Source organism: Meriones unguiculatus, chromosome 12 (genome assembly GCF_030254825.1).
Source record: "Meriones unguiculatus strain TT.TT164.6M chromosome 12, Bangor_MerUng_6.1, whole genome shotgun sequence".
Classification (NCBI taxonomy): domain Eukaryota; kingdom Metazoa; phylum Chordata; class Mammalia; order Rodentia; family Muridae; genus Meriones; species Meriones unguiculatus.
The window spans coordinates 37,684,874-37,700,301 of NC_083360.1; the positions used below are offsets into that span (position 1 = coordinate 37,684,874).

The window sequence follows — 15,428 nt, forward strand, 5'->3', positions numbered from 1 at the left end:
GAGGAATGGGTAAAAACAACAGAGTACATATGTGAGAAGAAGTTTCACTAAGCTGTAAATGAGAATGAGACTGTCATTTGGAGGATAATGTATATAAGTAGAGATCATCACCCTAAATGAAATAAGGCAGATGCGGAAAGACAAATATCAAATTATCTCTGATACATGTAGTCTATATTTTATAGATCATAGGTAGGTAGACAGGAAAGAAAGAAAGGAAGGAAGGAAGAAAGAAAGAAAGAAAGAAAGAAAGAAAGAAAGAAAGAAGAAAAGAAAGGAAGGAAGATAGATGGATGGATAAATAGATAAAGATATGAATGTACAAAGAAAGAATTTAAGAAAGAAAAGGAGATTGAAAAAAGAAAGGAGGACAAGGGAGCAACACAGAGCACTGGGGGAAGGCATCAGCAAGCAGATGATATTTAAATGAAAATAGAACTCATCATTTTGTGAAACGAATATATGCTAATACAAGTAAAAAAGGAATTTTAAAAGAATATTTGGAATTTTGTTGTAAATTATTTTGTGGTTTGGACAGGTCATGAAGTAGAAGCTAACAGATTGCTGAAAGTAGAAATATAAGTAAAGAAGCTCACAATTAAGTTAAGCAATTATATTATAAAATACTAGTTCAGTAAAGGAAAATAAAATTATCATTATGATAATAGAAGGTAATGAAATAGAGACAGTATTCCCTTAACAAGAAACCCAGAATTGCTAAAACAATCCTCTACAATGAAAGATTTTCTGGGGTTATCTCCATCCCTGATCTTAAGCTGTACTATAGAGCAACAGTTATAAAAACTGCATGGTACTGGTATAGAAACAGAATGGTGGATCAATGGAATCGAACAGAAGACCCAGAAACAAACCTACATACTTATGTACACCTGATCTTTGACAAAGATGCCAAAACCATGCAATTGAAAAAACATAGCATCTTCAACAAATGGTGCTGGTCTAACTGGATGTCTACATGTAGAAAAATGCAAATAGATCCATACTTATCACCCTGCACAAAATTAAAGTCCAAGTGGATCAAAGACCTCAACATAAAACCAGACACACTAAACAACTTAGAGGAAAAAGGGGGGAAGACCCTTGAACTCATTGGCACAGGAGACAACTTCCTGAACAGAACACCAACAGCTCAGGCTCTAAGAGCAACAATCAATAAATGGGACCTCCTGAAACTGAAAAGCTTCTTAAAGCAAAGGATACTGTCATCAAAACAAAACGATTGCCTACAGATTGGGAAAGAATCTTCACCAACCCTTTTTCTGACAGAGGGCTAATATCCAGTATATATAAAGAAGCTGAAAAGCAGCAAACCAAGTAATCCAATTAAAAAATGGGGAACAGAGCTAAACAGAGAACTTTCTGTAGAGGAATATCGAATGGCAGAGAAACACTTAAAGAAATGCTCAACGTCATTAGCCATTAAGGAAATGCAAATCAAAATGACCCTGAGATTTCACCTTACACCCATCAGAATGGCCAAGATGAAAAACTCAAGTGACAACACATGCTGGAGAGGTTGTGGAGAAAGGGGAACTCTCTTCCACTGCTGGTGGGAATGTAAACTTGTACAACCACTTTGGAAGTCAATCTGGTGCTTTCTCAGACAGCTAGGAATAGTGCTTCCTCAAGATCCAACCATACCACTCCTAGGCATATATCCAAAAGAGGCTCAAGTACACAATAAGTACATTTGCTCAACCATGTTTGTAGCAGCTTTATTTGTAATAGCCAGAAGCTGGAAACAGCCAAGATGCCCCTCAACTGAAGAATGGATGCAGAAATTGTGGTACATCTACACAATGGAGTATTACTCTCCAATGAAAAATAAGGAAATCATGAAATTTGCAGGTAAATGGTGGGAACTGGAAAGGATCATCCTGAGTGAGCTGTCCCAGAAACAGAAAAACACACACATGGTATATACTCACTCATATAGACATATAACATAGGATAAACCTACTAAAATCTGTACATCTAAAGTAACTAATCAAGAGAGAAGACCCTGACTAAAATGCTCAATCCCCATCCTGAAAGTCAAAGAGGACATCAGAAGAAGAAGAAAATAGGAAACAACCTAGGAACCTGCCACAGAGGGCCTCTGACAGGCTCTGCCCTGCAGACTATCAAAGCAGATGCTGAGCCTGATGGGCAACTGTTGGGCAGAGTGTATGGAATCTTATGTAAGAAGTGGGAAATAGTAAGATCTGGAGAGGACAGAAACCCCACAAGGAGAGCCACAGAACCAGAAAATTTGAACACAGGGGTCTTCCCAGAGACTCATACTCCAACCAAGTACCAGGCATGGAGATAACCTAGAACACCTGCACAGATATAGCCCATGGCAGTTCAGTGTCCAAGTGGGTTCCCTAGTAATGGGAAAAGGGACTACCTCTGACATAATCTGATTGGCCTGCTCTTTGATCACCTCCCCCTAAGGGGGAGCAACCTTACAGGCCACAGAAGATGACAATGCAGCCATTCCTTATGAGACCTGATAGACTAAGATCAGAAGGAAGGAGAGGAGGACCTCCCTTATCAGAGGACTTGGGAGGGGCATGCATGAAGAAGGGAGAGGGAGGGTGGGCCTGGGAGGGCAGGACGGAGGGGTTTATGGGGAGATACAAAGTGAATAATGTGTAATTAATAAAATAAAATTAAATTTAAAAAAAAGTGAAAAAAACAAAACAACAAAAATATATTATTAAAAAAAATAAACTAGAGTTAATGCAACCAGTAAATACTTAGAAGATCTGATATATCAGAAAGGAAAATAATGATGAACAAGCAACTAGTGAAAATGACCCCTGAGCATTAAATATTCTTTTGAGACAGTATTGACATTTTATTTGACTATCACAGCTTCAGTCCAGAGGGTCAAAGTTGGTGCTCTGCTGTTAGCCGCACCCTCAAGTCTAATCTGTTTTATTTTTTCATATATTCTTGCACGTGCTGTAGTCTGTACCATTGTACAGAATGAAACCATCTTCATAAATTTCCAAACAAAGCAACAGTAATTTATATGTACATAAATATGTAGAGAGATATGCATACACGTGTAAATATACATGTACTTATATAGAGAGAAGTCAAGAGAGATGTTGCTGCATATAAATATGAATTTATTAAAACCCAGACAGAAGATGGTGATAAAAGAAGAGTTAACAATTAGAACTTATTTTCATGTTTTAGCTTTGAAATGGGTGGTAGGGTCTCTAGTCTTTAAGTTTTTGTTTCTAATGTTCATATAAAAATACAAATTCTTCTGTGTATACCAATTATTGTATATTAATATGATTCACTGAGTAAGAAATTTTGAGGTCTTTGTTGTTCTCCAGATGAAAATCACAGATCTTGTCCATTAATGAGTACCAAGAAAATGTATGAGTTGAAGAGGAGAATAAAGTTTTGAATCTATGTATCTATCTATCTATCTATCTATCTATCATTTATCTGCAATTTATCATCTATCTTCTATCTATATATTTATCTATGTATCAATAATCTATCATCTATCTCTCTGTTTACATATCTTATTGAAGTAAATTGGTGTGATATAGCTTTAGGTTCAGAGGGATGATGACCCACCTTAGCACATGTAATATCCTTAACTTTGAAAGGGTCTTGCAGATTAGTGGTGGAAGCAGATACCTAGAGAAACAAGTTTAAGTAATGAGCAAGAAATTAAGTATAGTTTGGTATATGTTGTTTACAAATATAGCCTGTTTTAAGGTTATATAAATAAGACAGTGATCCCAACACACACTGCATTGACCACCAATCTTAAATCAGTACTTAAGACATCCTCAAAAACCTCCAAATCTCATATTGTTTAAAAACTACAAATCCTTTAAGGTCAGAAGTCAGGTCAGTTCTGTTCATCAAATAGAACCAGGATCTACTGTAGTTTCCAACTTGGTCAAAATGAATACATAGGCAATCACAGTGAACTCGGGAATTGAATCTGTGTTCCACACTCAGATGTTCTTTTGGAGGAGATAACCATAATATTCACTTCACCAAGTCATGTTCACCCTTGTTGCCATTCAGGTCTGGAATGGCTGAGCCAAATAGACAATGGGTTCTGTCCCATAGGTTTCATCCCATTGCTTCATGCCTGAGTTGGCTACATAAGAATGTTCAGTGTGTAGCAAAGCCCAGTTTCTGATCTTGTCTAATCAGTTCTGTAGTGGCTAAAGAGGCACCTGCAGGAGGACACATTTGAGAGCCCAAGGATGGAAGAGACCCTTCCAGTCCTATCTGGAAGGTGGATAGCCCATTTGAAAAACAGTGATTAGGGATTTTTAAGGTATAGGATATAGCAGAAGCCTTCAAAGCAGAGGGAACAACTTGGGATGGCAAACAAGTGACAAATGCATAGAATAATTTTAAAGGAAATGCATGAAAAACAGATTTTGAAAATTCAATAAATAGCTCTTTCCCCTTCTAATTTTAAGAGTTGAGTTATTCATTTCCCCTAAGACTTTCATTAGCTTTAGCAAATGTGTTCTGTTCAAGCCTCAATTCTTGTCACAAGTGCTATTCAGAGAACATCTGCGTGGAGCAGTTCTTTTCCCATTTACAAGCGGAGCTTCGATGCTTGCTGAAGCAAGCTGCCAAGCAATGGGTTGTTTTCTGGGCCCAATCAAGCTGCCTCTTTCAGATGTTGAAATCGCATGTTTTCTGTATAAAGCAGATGCTTCCATCATATAAGACTAAATTACCCTAAGAGGTTGAGAGAAGGTCTTAGGATGAGCCAAAACAGGAAGCTTCGCTGTAGGTTTAAATGGGGCTCTAATCCCACATTTGTTTATGTTGAAAAGAATACAATGAAAAGAATGGGGCAGATGATGAGTGGCATTGAGTTCCAGCCGAAGCTGAGAAGGGATGAACTCATAGCTAGGTTTTCAACAGATTGACACTGCAACAGAGGCTCTGGGCTGAAGCAGTGTTCTTTCTCAGAAGGTCCTCAAAGGCTTATATTGCAAAGAGAAGCTGTCTGCGTAGGATCCCTGGTGGCTGAACTTGGCAGACAGGCACTCTGAGTCTTAAACTATGGTTGAAGTAGTATTAGTTGCAAAAGTGTCTACTTCACTGAGGCCAAATTAGGCGTGGAAATCAAGGTTGTAAAAGCCAGTTGTGGCTAGAGAAGCAACCTTCCAGTTGGCTGAACTTCAGCATCTGGTGAAGCTTCCTGTTTAGGATCATCCTGTCTTGATAAACACCTGAAAAGATGGGTCTCATGGCTCATTGGGCCAGTATTAGATTCTGTCTAGTGGGAAAGTTGCACAACAGCTGGTTTTTAACACTGAAATCCAGGATCTCTGGTATGCTATTATTTTCTTAACATTGGCATGTGGGAGTCTTTTAATTTTTTTTTTAAAAGACTTATCTGGTCATTGTATGGACAGAAGACATTTTAGACTATATAGAAAGAAGTGTACCCTGGTGTGAGTGTGGGAGCTGGCCCCAGGTAAAATCTTATAAATAAGATGTGGCCGAAAGGAAAAGCCCAAATGACCCTGGAGCACCAAGACAAAAATCTTAGTTATGCTCTTAATTCAATTTCTTAACCTAATGGGAAGTAATTTCTAAAGTAGAAAATATGAGGGGAAATACAAAGGTACTTTGGTGAAGTAATTTGCTCAATTCCATGTATATAGAAATAGTGCTTTAGAAAAAAGTGCTAGGAAATTCATATTAAGAAGCATTCCTCAGAAGGACCCTGGGTAAGATGCTCAATCCTCATTCAGAAATGCAAATGGGATAGACATTGGAAGATGAGAAAACAGGGAACAGGACAGGAGACTACCATAGAGGGCTTCTGAAAGACTCTACCATGCAGGGTATTCAAACAGATATTGAGACCCAAAGACAAACTTTGGGCAGATTTCAAAGAATCTTATGAAAGAAGGGAGAAATAGAAAGACCTGGAGGGGACTGGGGCTCCACAAGGAGAGCAACAGAACCAAAAATCTGGACCCAGGGGTCTTTTCTGAGACGGATCCTCCAACCAAGGACCATGGATGGAGATAACCTAAAACCTCTGCCCAGATGTAGCCCATGGCAGCTCAGTCTCCAAGTGGGTTCCCTAGTAATAGGGGCAGGGACTGTCTCTGCCATGAACTCAGTGACTGGCTCTTCGATCACCTCTCCCTGAAGTTGGGGGGCAGCTTTACTAGACCACAGAGGAAGATAATGCAGACAATCTTGATGAGACCTGGTAGGCTAGGGTCAGTTGGAAGGGAAGGAAGACCTCCCTATCAATGAACTGAGGAAAGGGCATGGGAGGAAAAGAAGGAGGGAGAGGAAGATTGTGAGAGGAAGGGCTCTACAGCTAGGATACAAAGTGAATAAATTGTAATAAATAAAAAAATAATTAAGAAAAAAAAGAAGTGTTCCTCTCTGTGTCATAACACAGGGCAGAACCAAAGTGGTACTCTGCTCTAAGTATAAGTCTTTAGTGTGTACAGGGCTTCTTCATAAGATACAAACTGGGTATTATGGACAACCAAACCTCTTGGAAACATGACTAAGATCAACTGAAACCAAAAGTGCAACCAGAGGGCTCCCTGGCTGCTACTAAACAAGAGGAAAATCTGGCTTGTGTTCCATGTACAGAAGCTATGAGTAGAAGAAAAAACCTTAACCTGATATACTTGGAGTAGTGGTTGGTGATCTTGGTTCTCTGCCACTAGCAGTTGTTACCCCACTATCTAGTGAGCCAGTGTCTAGTCTAGATGATTGCTTAAGACCATCACACTCCTCACTTAGATGCCTTTTATTCAGTTAGCTCTCACACCTCTTGAATTGCCTTTGAGTTATTCAGATAAGGCCTTGGTATACAAATTCTAAAGACTTTCCTAAGTCTGCAGGTAAATATGTAAACGTTATGCTGTGTTGATATGCAGGTTGCTCCTTGATGCACCTGATCTTGCTACGACTTGCTATAACCGGTGATATCAGAGAAACAGACCTATCATGGCTCAACCCAAGCCAGTAGTTCTCAACTGGAAGAAATTTGCTCCTCTGTAGCAAAGGTCCGTTTGGCAATAATTTTAGGGAATTTTTGTTGTTACAGTGTGGGTGCAGGAGGCTAGTGAGTCTAGAGCAGGAGTAATAACCATTCTGCAGTGTGCAAGATAAACCCCACAGCAAAGAACCATCAGCTATTTCAAAGTTCTAGTAGTGTCAGTGTTGACAAACATTGCATCCACGAGACTTCACATTCATCAATTAAAAGGAAAGGACTCCTTACTACCTCTGAATTTCATATAAGTGACAAATGTACTTTTGGTATATGATTCTCTAACCATATGGGAAAACTAAAGATATAGTGTGCTTTTTGCTCATATACCTGAGTACCACAGATTGAGCAATTCATAATGAACAGAATAAAACTTGGCTTATGGGCTGGAGCCTGGTGTTTGGGTGGTACCAAGAGCAGGTAAAGGCATAAAGATGCATTGTCCCATGCTGGAGGGTTAAAAGGACAATGCAAGGAATGAGGGGGCAGGTAGAAGTAGTAATTAGCATTTATAATAGACACTACTGGATGGCTTACCACCTGTGTGATAATGCCATTAATCACCATGCCCTGAGCCTCACGACAACACTGTTGTGCTAAGGCTAAGCTTCCAATGTGTTCATATTAAGCACATTCTGATGGCAGCACACCCCATAGTTTGTTTCTTGTGTTAGGATTTTTTTTCTATAAGCAGACTGACAGAGTAACTACTCATTTGTGTCTCAATTTACCTTTCTTTTTCCTTTTCCCCTCAGTACCGTGACTGTGTTACTGCTCCTGTTTGCTGCACGACACAAAGCAATGGTGTTTTGTTGCTGTCACTCTATGGGCAATCTGTGGTGAATACACACCAAATTTATCCTTCTATTCAACTGCTTCTGGGAGCTTCTAAAAATTTACCATTCGTTGTAGATTGTGCTTCCACTATTAGTTTCTAGAACGTTTTGAATAATACATGGATACACTTACTGTGGGTAGAGCAATGATGTTATAAGGTATGACTATAATGTTGACACAGAGTTACTCAGTTCAACATGGAAAATGTGCAAATATGTGGTCTTGGGGCAGCACATGAATGTTTAATTATTCTACAGTCTCTCCACATGATACTGTTGTTTTAAATAAATGTCAGCCTTTATAGTGGCTAGGCAATGCTATCACATTGGGACTTGACTAACTTTCCTGACAGGAATGATGAGGACTGTCCCAGTTTCCTTCTGTTACTGTAATGAACACTGTGACTAAAAGCCACTTAAAGGGTTTATTTCATCTAACCCCTTCAAGTCACAATTGACTCAGGCTGATTTCTGATAAATAACATATAATGATGTTCTTTTGAAACTGAAAATCTCAGGCTTCAATTAATATACTCATATCTTTTATCAATGATGGAGTTGTTTCATGAACTTCAAAGTTTTAGGACTAATAAAATAATTCCAGATATTCATTGTTAACTTTTATATTCATTACATATTAAAACAAGCTTTTAGGTAAAATTAAGGAGAAAAACCACATTATTGAAATTAGTTTATTTTAAAATTTTTATGTAATTTTTATGCAATTTATATTGACCCTCAAATTGATCTCTGATAACCACTGTATGACGCAAGGACTTTGAAACACTTTTATTCTACTAAGACACCTTTCCTTTCTTATCACTTTGGTAAAGTATTTTTTTAATTTTTATTTTTTTCTTATTAGTTACATTTTATTAACTCTGTATCCCAGCTATATCCCACTCCCTCATTCCCTCCCAATCCCACCCTCCCTCCCTCATCTCCACCCTGCCCCTTTCCAAGTCCACTGATGGGGGGGACCTCCCCCCCATTCATCTGACCCTGTTTTATCAGGTCTGCAAAGTCCTCCTCTGTAGCTTGACAGTACTGCTCCTCCCTTCGGGGGTGGGAAGGTCAAAGAGCCAGACACTGAGTTCCTGTTAGAAATAGCCTTGTTCCCCTAACTATGGGAAACCAATTGGGTACTGAGCTACCAAAGGGTACATCGGAACAGAGGTTCTAGGTTATATCCATACATGGTCCTTGGTTGAATGTCAGTCTCAGAAAAGACCCTGTACCCAGATATATTTGGTCCTTATGGAGCTCCTATCCTTTCCCAATCATACTAACTCCCCTTCTTTCATATGATTCCCTGCACTTTGCTGAAGGTTTGGTTATGAGTCTTTGGTTATGTCTGCTTTGAAACAATGCTAGGTAGAGTCTTTCAGATGTCTTCTGCGGTAGACTCCTGTCATAGGTTCAATGCACATCCCATCTGTCTTTCTAAATGAGGATTGATCCTCTTACCCCGTGTCCACTCTCTTGATTATCATTTTTAGGTGTATAGATTTCATTATGTTTATCATATCTTATAGGTCTATATAAGTGAGTATATCCCGTGTTTGTCTTTCTCCTTCTGGGATATTTCACTCAGAATGATCTTTTCTAGATCCCACCATTTGCCTGCAAATTTCATGATTTCCTCCTTTTTGATTGCTGAGTAGTATTCCATTGTGTAAAAATACCACAATTTCTGTATCCACTCCTCCGTTCATGGACATCTGGGTTGTTTCCAGGTTCTGGCTATTACAAATAAAGCTCCTACAAACATGGTTGAGCAAATATCCCTGTTGTGTACTTAAGCAAATTTTGGGTATATACCTAGCAGTGGTACAGCTGGGTCTTGAGGAAGCACTATTCCTAATTGTCTGAGAAAGCACCAGATAAACTTCCAAAGTGGTTGTACCAGTTTACATTCCCACCAGCAGTGGAGGAGGGTTCCCCTTTCACCACAACCTCTCCAGCATGTGTTGTCACTTGAGTTTTTCATCTTGGCCATTCTGATGGGTGTAAGGTAAAATCTCAGGGTCGTTTTGATTTGCATTTCCCTGATGGCTAATGAGGTTGAGCACTTCTTTAAGTGTTTCTCTGCCATTCGATATTCCTCTTTTGAGAATTCTCTGTTTAGTTCTGTTCCCCATTTTTTAATTGGATTACTTGGTTTGCTGCTTTTCAGCTTCTTTAGTTCTTTGTATATACCGGTAAAATATTTTAATTGTAGAAAAAATTTAAATATGCCAGAAAATATCAATGCTTAAAGAAGCCAATCTACACAGCTTCTGTTCATTCTTTTTGTGCTTTTGGCACCATCACTGGGAGCCACATTTTCTGTGGCATCCTTGTGAGCAGTTGTGCTCAGGGTTATTTTTCCCGTGATGAATTCTCTCAGTGATTGCCTCAAGAAGACTTTATTTTCCCTTCATTTTTGGAGCACATTTTCAGCGCATAAAGATTGTCTAGCTGGTCAGCTATTTCATCACTTGAGAAAAGTCATAACTTTTCCTTCATTTTTCATTGTATCTGATGAGAAGTGAGCTGCCAGTCTTACTGTCACTTTCTGAAGCTTTTATCTATATTGCTATATGATTACTTTGAAGGTTCTGCCTTTGTCTCTAGTGCCCAGTGTCTATGATGTATGTTGCTGTGGTATGTCTTTGTGTTTACTTTGTGTCAGGTTTCTAGAACAATGTCTAGAAAATTTTTAGAAAATTATTTTCCAAGAATCTCTTCAAATATTCGACTTCTCCCTTCTCTCATTGTACATTCTAAATGTTCTTTCTTTGCTCCATTGTTTCTTTTTTTCCTTTATTTTCTATCTCTTTTTCCTTGTTTCAGTGTGGATGTTTCTATTCACTTTCTAATATGGTCTTCTTTGTTTCATATTAGCTAACTCATCTATATTAAACTGTTGTGCGTTAAATCCTTACTTTGACCTATATAAAGATTTTTATTTTACAGACTAGAATTGTATAGAATTTTATAGGATAAAATTTTATCCTCATCTCTTTAATGAAAGATGTTAATTACGGTAATTTAAGTGTTCACATATGGAAACCCCACTCCAGTAAGCAAAGCACCTTTCCTCTGACTGCAGACATATATCCATTCTCTTGTCTTTAATAATTTGTTTTTATTTCCTGGCATGTATGGAACATTTTTATTGAAAGCTGAATATATTACTTAGCATTTTGTAGACATTCTAAATGGAATACCTTTATTTCACAGAAAATAAAGAAAATTAAAGTTGAAGACCTTTTTCTCTTGATAGTCATATTAAATATAACCAGATTACCTCAATTAAATCAAACCCGATCAATGTTCCATGTGTAATCTTAACGTACAGCCTTTCGGAAGTCCTGGGTAAAAGCTTTCTTTGATAAGTTCTGAATTGACATTTTTACCTTTCAAGACTTAACAAACTTGGAAGTGTTTACTTATCTTTAGAATCTCCTAGAAACCAGCTGAAACTTGAAGTCATAGATTCTTTTTTTTTAAGTATTAAATACTCTTTATTTGATATCTTATGCAAACTCAGTCTTTCAGTGGTAAAAGGGCAGCATCCTTGACATAGGGAATTCTAAATAAAACAGCATCATCAAGAAAGACAGTTGCTTACTGACATTTAGCCACTGCCTGGAACAGACCAGTGAGCACAAACTGAGACACAGGGGAGTCTTCTTGTTTCTGAGACAATGATAGAGTTTCCCCAGTGTTTAAACATATTCATATGCCCAGTTATATAAATCTAAGGACAAAACCATGTAATAGGTTTGAGGTGACACCCCCATCTTTCTGGAAAGTAGAACATTACTACTTAAGTCCAATCTTATCTTGAGAAAGGGAGAGCAGTGATAGTCTATATGCAACTGGATTGTTATTTTGAAAAAGGTCATATCCATTTCACTACAAGTCAGTTTTACTTAAATTGGGACTGTCCAACAAAAGTATTGTTAGCCATTCATGATCTAAATTTTGATGTATGAATTAAATTATGGTACAATTAAAAGCCATGAGACATTTGTTTTGTAATAAATAAGGCAGTGGAATTACTCATTGGTAGCCTTTTTTAATGATTTTTTTTATTATTAATTACACTTTATTAATTTTGTATCCCCCCATAAACCCCTCCCTCCTCCCCTCCCGATCCCACCCTTTCTCCCCTTTCTGCATGCATGCTCCTCCCCAAGTCCACTGATGGGGAGGTCCTCCTCTCCTTCCTTCTGATCTTAGTCTATCAGATCACATCAGGAGTGGCTGCATTGTCTTCTTCTGTGGCCTGGTAAGGCTGCTCCCCCCTCAGGGGGAGGTGATTAAAGAGCAGGCCAATCAGTTTATGTCAGAGGCAGTCCCTCTTCCCATTACTATGTAACCCACTCGGACACTAAACTGCCATGGGCTACATCTGTGCAGGGGTTCTAGGTTATCTCCATGAATAGTCCTTGGTTGGAATATGAGTCTTTGGGAAGTTCCCTGTATTCAAATTTTCTTCTTCTGTTGCTCTCCTTGTGGAATTCCTGTCCTCTCCAGCTCTTGCTATTTCCCACTTCTTACATAAAATTCCATTCACTCTGCCCAACAATTGGCCATCAGGCTCAGCATCTGCTTTGATAGTCTGCAGGGCAGAGGCTTTCAGAGGCCCTCTGTGGCAGGTTCCTAGGTTGTTTCCTGTTTTCTTCTTCTGGCTTTCAGAGGCCCTCTGTAGCAGGTTCCTAGGTTGTTTCCTGTTTTCTTCTTCTTCTGATGTCCATCCTCTTTGCCTTTTGGGATGGGGATTGAGCGTTTTAGTTAGGGTCCTCTCTTTTGCTTAGTTTGTTTAGATGTACAGATTTTAGTGGGTTTATCCTATGTTGTATGTTTATATGAGTGAGTATATACCATGTGTGTCTTTTTGCTTCTGGGACAACTCACTCAGGATGATCCTTTCCAGGTCCCACCATTTACCTGCAAATTTCATGATTTCCTTATTTTTCATTGCTGAGTAATACTCCATTGTATAGATGTACCACAATTTCTGCATCCATTCTTCAGTTGAGGGGCATCTGGGATGTTTCCAGCTTATGGCTATTACAAATAAAGCTGCTACAAACATGGTTGAGCAAATGTCCTTGTTGTGTACTTGAGCCTCTTTTGGATATATACCTAGGAGTGGTATGGCTGAATCTTGAGGAAGTGCTGTTCCTAGTTGTCTGAAAAGCGCCAGATTGATTTCCAGAGTGGTTGTACAAGTTTACATTCCCACCAGCAGTGGAGAAGGGTTCCCCTTTCTCCACAACCTCTCCAGCATGTGTTGTCACTTGAGTTTTTCATCTTGGCCATTCTCATGGGTATAAGGTGAAATCTCAGGGTTGTTTTGATTTGCATTTCCCTAATGGCTAATGAGGTTGAGCATTTCTCTGTTTAGCTCTGTTCCCCATTTTTTAAGTGGATTACTTGGTTTGTTGCTTTTCAGCTTCTTTAGTTCTTTATATATACTGGATGAGTCCTCTGTCAGATAAAGGATTGGTGAAGATTCTTTCCCAATCTGTAGGCAGTCGCTTTGTTTTGATGACAGTATCCTTTGCTTTACAGAAGCTTTTCAGTTTCAGGAGTTCCCATTTATTGATTGTTGCTCTTAGAGCCTGAGCTGTTGGTGTTCTGTTCAGGAAGTTCTCTCCTGTACCAATGAGTTCTAGGGTATTCCCCACTTTTTTTTCTAGCCAATTTAATGTGTCTGGTTTTATGTTGAGGTTTTTGATCCACTTGGACTTTAATTTTGTCCAGGGTGATAAGTATGGATCTATTTGCATTATTCTACATGTAGACATCTAGTTGGACCAGCACCATTTGTTGAAGATGCTATCTTTTTTCCATTGTATGGTTTTGGCATCTTTGTCAAAAATCAGGTGTCCATAAGTATGTGGGTTTATTTCTGGGTCTTCTGTTCGGTTCCATTGATCCACCATTCTGTTTCTATGCCAGTACCATGCAGTTTTCATAACTGTTGCTCTATAGTACAGCTTGAGACAAAAGTCTATATGCCACAAAATTTGAAAATCTAAATGAAATGAACAATTTTCTTGATCGATTTGACTTACCAAAGCTGAATCAGGACCAGGTAAATCAACTAAATATTCCTATATCCCCCAAAGAAATAGAAGTGGTCATCAAAAGTCTCCCATCCAAAAAAAGCCCAGGACCAGATGGCTTCAGCACAGAATTCTACCAGACCTTCAAAGAAGAGCTAATACCAATTCTCTTCAAACTATTCCACAAAATAGAAACAGAAGAAACATTACCAAACTCATTCTATGAAGCCACAGTCACCTTGGTACCTAAACCTCACAAAGACTCAACAAAGAAAGAATTTCAGGCCAATCTCCCTTATGAACATTGATGCAAAAATACTTAACAAAATATTTGCAAACCGAATCCAAGAACACATCAAAGATATTCTCCGCTATGACCATTGGAAGCCTTTTTAAGATAAGCTATTAGGTCTGCCCTTTCTCCCTTCTTCTTAATTCCAGTGAAGATCATTTTTGTTCCAGGGATGTATTTTTTGGGATTCTCCAAATACTTCATCAGGGTATCCTCTCCCCAGGTGATTACCTTTGTTCTTGTTGGCATCTGTGTAGGAGAATCCAGTGGCCTGACCTGCCTTCCACTCAAAAATACCATGGAGATTGGGTCCATTCTTATGCTTGCCTCCCTTTTCCACAGTGTGGCACTGGGGGTACACTTCTGAACAAAAATCTTCTTGCCTTTCTCAACATCACCCATTTTCTAATTTGCTCTGGGTTGGTCAACACCAGAAATACTATGTCCCAAAGACCTATGTCCTGCTCTCTAGCAGAAGTCATAGATTCTTATCCTGCTGATATAGAGTTTAGGAACTGGTGTAGAGACACCAATGGTACACAAAATGTTGCCTTCCTTCTGTTCAAATTTTTTGAATCACAAGCATTTAAGTACTGGTATCTTTTGTGTCTTTCAATCACACTGTAGATGTCTTCAGCCCAATGAAACTACCACAAGCCATGGCCTACTATTTCGTGTTCAGCTTCTGCCCTGGCTTGAAAGTGTACAAAAGCCCTGGGAAAAGGATAGAGGTTGGGAAAAAACTCCATTGCTATTCTTTTTCTCAGGTACTTTGGGCCTTTTATTTAAGTCTTCTTAGTCTCTTCTGATGCTTTTAAACAATAATCTGTGAAACTGTATTGGCTTTCTTGTTACTCTAAGTTCACCAAGATGAGTGGGAAAATTCAACAAGTAACATGTGCTCTGTTATTGTTGGTAGTAGAATTCTGAAGTTGGGTTTGAGGCATTGAACAACTCATTGCTCTTCATACATAGCTGATTTTAGTCTGATTAAAATGTGCAAGGACTTAATACTCTCTATTCTCAGAGTCAAGGACTTAGCTGAACTTCTAATACTACATTAAAATGCTTTCTTTAGCAGCTTCCACATGCTATGACTACAGCACAGAAGCAGTTGAGAACAGAAACAAGGTTTTGGAAAGTTGAAACATTTAAATTCGATTCTAGAAATTTGTTCTTTATATGAGAAC

The 15,428-nt window shown here is 38.6% G+C and overlaps 1 pseudogene; it reads right to left on the reverse strand.

Moving 5' to 3' along the window:
* Positions 1–14,301: 14,301 nt before the first annotated feature.
* LOC110544509 (cytochrome c, somatic-like) lies at positions 14,302–14,652 on the reverse strand (annotated as a pseudogene).
* Between the last annotated feature and the right edge of the window lie 776 nt (positions 14,653–15,428).